The sequence below is a fragment of the Myotis daubentonii genome, chromosome 10 (assembly GCF_963259705.1).
Source record: "Myotis daubentonii chromosome 10, mMyoDau2.1, whole genome shotgun sequence".
NCBI lineage: Eukaryota > Metazoa > Chordata > Mammalia > Chiroptera > Vespertilionidae > Myotis > Myotis daubentonii.
Window position 1 is genome coordinate 67379610 of NC_081849.1, and position 5547 is coordinate 67385156.

The window sequence follows — 5547 nt, forward strand, 5'->3', positions numbered from 1 at the left end:
GTCTGTACTTGGAATTAAAGATCCGAAGGGACACCTAAAGATGGCAGGTACTTAGCTGCAGTTGTTGACTATCTAGTGTGGTAAATGAGTAGAGCAGTGTTGGCGAACCTATGACATGTGTGTCAGAGGTGACATGCGAACTCATTTTTTTGGTTGATTTTTCTTTGTTAAATGGCATTTAAATATATAAAATAAATATAAAAAATATAATTCTTTGTTTTACTATGGTTGCAAATATCAAAAAATTTCTATATGTGACATGGCACCAGAGTTAAGTTAGGGTTTTTCAAAATGCTGACACGCCAAGCTCAAAAGGTTCGCCATCACTGGAATAGAGCATGGTGCTGCCTGTGAAGCATCCTGGTCTTTAGAGGAATCTAGACTCCTGTAGTCACATCCCTAAAATAGTGGGGTAAGTGTCAGTTCATAAAGCTCCATAGATGAAGTTTGTCTCTTTTAAGTCTGAAGTAACCCTAGACGTTTTTACTGGTGATGACAACAGTAACAACAATAGCCTGTTGGAAATTTTAATGAAATGAACATTCTTACCTGGAAGAATGACAATCCTATCTAATAAAAGAGAAACATGGTAATTAGCCGTACATCCGCTACCCTTCCCATTGGCTAATCAGGGCGATATGCAAATTAACTGCCAACCAAGATGGCAGCCGGCAGCCAGGCAGCTGGAAGTGAACATGAGGCTTGCTTGCTTCAGTGACGGAGGACTCCAACGTTCCCTGCCTGCCGCTGCCGGCCTCTGAGCTTGCAGTTTGAAACATTGTTACAAATATAGAAGCTAAACAAAACCCCAGAAACCTGCTTTCAGCCAGCCGGGATCTCAGAGCTGGAGTTGAAATAGTGTTTTGATTATAGAACCCAAACAAACCAGATACCTGCTTTCAGCAGCCAAGGCCTAAGAGCTGGAGCCAAGCCTCAGAGCTAAAGCTGGCCCAGAATAAAAAAAGAAAAAGAAAAAAGAAGCGGTTGGGAGCTTCAGTCACCCGCCAGCCTGAAAACAGCCCTCAGCCCCTCACTCAGAGTGGCCAGGCACCCCAGTGGGGACCCCCACCCTGAAGGGTGTGTGACCAGCTGCAAGCAGCCATCATCCCCTCATCCAGGCTGGCCAGGCACCCCAGTGGGGACCTCCACCCTGATCCAGGACACCCTTCAGGGCAAACCAGCCAGCCCCCACCCGTGCACCAGGCCTCTATCCTATATAGTAAAAGGGTAATATGCCTCCCAGCACCAGGATCAGTGGAGCCGCGAGGCCTCCTGGCACCAGGATCAGCGTGACAGGGGGCAGCACCCAAACCCCCTGATTGCCCTGCGGCTCTGTGTGTGACAGGGTGTGGCGCCCCAACCTCACCTCCCCTCCCCCCCCACGGGCCCTGCCCTGAGTGTGACAGTGGCGGCGCCCCAACCCCCTGATCGGACCTGCTCTGTGGGTGACAGAGGGCCGCGCCCCAACCCCCCGCCCCCACGGGCCCTGCTCTGTGTGTGACGGGGTAGAGCCATAACCCCCCCATCGGCCCTGCCCTGAGTGTGACAGTGGCGGCGCCCCAACCCCCTGATCGGCCCTGCTCTGTGGGTGATAGAGGGCGGCGCCCCAACCCCCCCCCCCCCACAGGCCCTGCTCTGTGTGTGACAGGGTAGAGCCATAACCTCCCCATCAGCCCTGCCCTGAGTGTGACAGGGTGCGGCGCCCCAACCCCCTGATCCGCCCTGCCCTGTGTGTGACAGGGGGCGGTGCCCCAACTCCCCTATCGGCCCTACTCTGTGAGTGACAGGGGGGAGCTCCCCAACCCCCTGATGGGCCCTGCTCTGTGCGTGACAGGGTAAGGAGCCCCAACCCCCCTGATGGGCCCTGCTCTGTGAGTGACAGGGGGCAGCGCCCCAACCCCCTGATTGGCCCTGCTCTGTGTGTGACAGGGGGTGGCGCTGCAACCTCCCCATCAACCCTGCCTTGAGTGTGACGGGGGCGGTGCCCCAACCCCCCAATCGGCACTACCCGTGACTGGGGGTGCATCACAACCTCCTGATGCGCCCTGCTCTGTGCATGACGGGGCGGCGCCCCAACACCCCAATCGGCCCTGCTCTGAGCCTGACCAGGGGCTGCACCTAGGGATTGGGCCTGCCTTCTGCCACCCGGGAGCAGGCCTAAGCCAGCAGGTCGTTATCTCCCGAGGGGTCCCAGACTGCGAGAGGGCATAGGCCGGGCTGAGGGACCCCCCTTCCCCCCGAGTGCACAAATTTTTGTGCACTGGGCCTCTAGTCTATATATATAAAAGGTTAATATGCAAAGTGTCCCCTCAGGGGTTCGACTGGGAGTTTGATCACTTGCTATGACATGTGCTGACCACCAGGAGGTGGTATGGAATGAAAGAAGGCCCTGGCCGGCAGCGGGAAGGCCCCAATGGGCCCTGATTGGCCCTTTTCGCCGGCCAGGCCTAGGGACCCAATCTGAATTTCGTGCCCTGGGCCTCTATGTTTCCATAATAAGAAAGGATGGACTGACCAGACAATTCTAAAATGTAACTCTTAAGGCCTTTGAATGCTTGGTTCTCAACTGGAGAGATTATTTTTGTTTTCTATGGGGATTCTAGTCATAACTAAATGAAAAGTGCAAACTGTATAGATGAGGGTGTGTGGCTTTAATTCAGAATCTCTGGGTTGCATGAAATTATAACTTTAGTGAGCCCTAGACACTTTGATTTTGTAGGCCTTGTCCTCCATAAAAAATAATAAAAAAATGTATTTAATGATTGTGTTGGCATAAAGGGAATATAATCTAAGGTGTGCCCAATGGATAACTTTACCTCTATCCATTAGGATAAGGCCTGGCCAACAGCATTCTTAAGACCTCCACTTGGTTGAGAATCACTGTGCTTTGAGAGTTACCCACTAACCTACAAGAATCTTAGGAATAATTTCTGGAGGTGTCTGCCTCTTCTGCTTCCTCCAACTTCCAGTGTTCATAAGCCACCCACTCTCCATCTGAAGTACACCTGGTTTGGGGACATGGCAGAACGGGTATACTACTAGGATTGCCAGAGTTAGCAAATAAAAATGCAGGATGGCCAGTGGAATTTGAATTTCAGACATATTTATATGCGGGACAACTTATGCTAAAAAGTATTCATTGTCTATCTGAAATTCAAATTTAACTGGGCATCCTGCATTTTACCTGGCAGCTCTGTGAGCTTCCTTTATTCTTAGAACCCGAGTTGCTTTTCCCTCCTAAAGTGCTTTCTGATGAATATGCCACCCACTAATTCAGTGTTTGTAAAAGAAGGCTCTGCAGACTATTAACAGGAATCACTTAAGAGCTGCATGGTCAGAGACATTTCCCGTAAGGCATGTTCTCCTGGATTCTTCTATATGCTGATGCGCATCATGAGTGTCCAAGAGCAGGGCATGGTGGTAGGAGCATGTCCCAAACTTTCCAGACCATTGACTGGTTTCCTTTCTTTCTGGAGTTTCTCGCTGGGGATCAAGCCTGCAACCCAGGCAAGTGCCCTGACCGGGAATCCAACTGTGACCTCCTGGTTCATAGGTCGACGCTCAACCACTGAGCCATGTCAGCCAGGCTGATTTTGAGATTTTAAAAGTGTATTAAAGCATTGCTTAACATTGATGTGTCCTTATTTAACAAATTACAGCTTCAGTTATGTTCTTAAGTTTATAGATTAGAGTTGATATTGTTTTAAATTTTTGCTTTCTAGTAGTGGCCATCTGTTTCTGAGTGCCAAGAGTCATTTCTTCATTTTTTGGCAAAAATGCTCTTCTTTTCCTTAGCGGATGAGCCCTCTGCCACTTTCAGTCCACATCCACCCCCACAAGATAGGCTAGATCCAGGGCCCAGCCCTGGCTGCTCAGGATATTCTCTCCCCTGGATGCAGTGATTACTGGGCATCAGCGTGGGACTCATGAGAGTCCAGCGAGAGTCAGCCCCAGGCTTTTGATGAGTTACTAGAGAAAGGCACTTCCTCTCCACCAAGGAGAGAACCAGTGCTGAGCTGGACCAGTGCTGGGCTGGAGCTGCTGGTGTCATCTTGGCCACTGCTGAGGAGATGCTGACTGACAGAAGGAGTGGGGGCAAGATATAGCCCGGGGCATGTTCCTGATGTCATTTTGAGCACCTGGATTAAGCCATGTCTGAAGTAGTACCTACCCCAGACTTTTAGTTATGGGAACAATACATTCACTTTTAAAAAAAATTCTGGTTTGAGTTTCTGTCACTTATCACTAAGCGTCCTGACAAACATGACATACAGAAATGTCAGAACTGGAGATGAGTGGTGGTGGCTTTGCAGAGGTGGCCTCTCCGTAATACCAGTCAGGCTCAAGGCCCCTTCATTGGTACCTTTCCCCATGCTGTGCCAGATGCCTCCTGATGGGTAGCCAAACGGCTCCAACTGCCATGAGGAATTGTAGACTGTCTGACACCCATCCACCTTCTCTTCTGGACTGCAATAACCCTGTTATGGGGCTATTTATTGGGGGCGGGGAAGGCTTTTATTTGGTGCTTACCGATTGTTAGGGTCTAGTGGGTGCTTTTTTTCAGTATCTAATTGTCACAATCTATAATAATAAAAGCGTAATATGCTAATTAGACAGGAAGTCCTTCTGGATGTCCTTCTGGATGACTCCGGCCGCCGCAGCGGGCAGGGGCCAAGGCAGAGGCAGCCGAGGAAAAGGCAGAGGCTGGGGCATTGGGCCTCTAGTAATCCTATAAAAAACCTGTACCTTTTTAACTTGTACCCACGTGCCTGACTTGTAGCTCTGTCGGTGTGTGTCAGGGACCAACTCTGTAACTAATTCTTTAAATTTACTTATCTTTAGAACACATATGAAAACTCAGTAGCAACTCAATCAGTTTTTGAAAATGGTAGATAAACTTTTTCTCTAGAAGACTATATAGTAAATATTTAAAGGTGTTGCAGGTCGTAAGATCTCTTTTGCTATTGTAATCTGAAAGCAGCATAGACAAATATATAAACAAATGAGTTAGCTGTGTTCTAATAAAGCTTTATTTGTGGACACTGAAGTTTGAATTTCATACAGTTTTCACATGTCACACAATATTGTTTCTTCTTTGGTATTTTTTTAAAACTATCCTTGCTTCTTGGCCTGTATAAAGACAGATGGTGGGCTGAATTTTGCCCATAAGCAGTAATTTGCATACCCTGGTTTAGAACATACACCCACACTTTCCAATAGAAATATAATGTGAGCCACATATGTAATTAAAACTTTTCTGATATCCATAGTAAGAAAAGGCAAAATGAAACAAGTAAAATTAATTTTAGTAATATACTTGACTTCCTCCAATATAACCAAAATATTACCAGTTTAACATGTATCCTATATAATAAAACCCTAATATGCAAATCGACCAAACAGTGGAAAGACTGGTTGCTATGAGTTGCACTGACCACCGGGGGGCAGATGCTCAATGCAGGAGCTGCTCCCTGGTGGTCAGTGCGCTCCCACAGAGGGAGTGCCGCTCAGCCAGAAGCTGGTCTCACAGCTGGTGAGTGCAGCGGT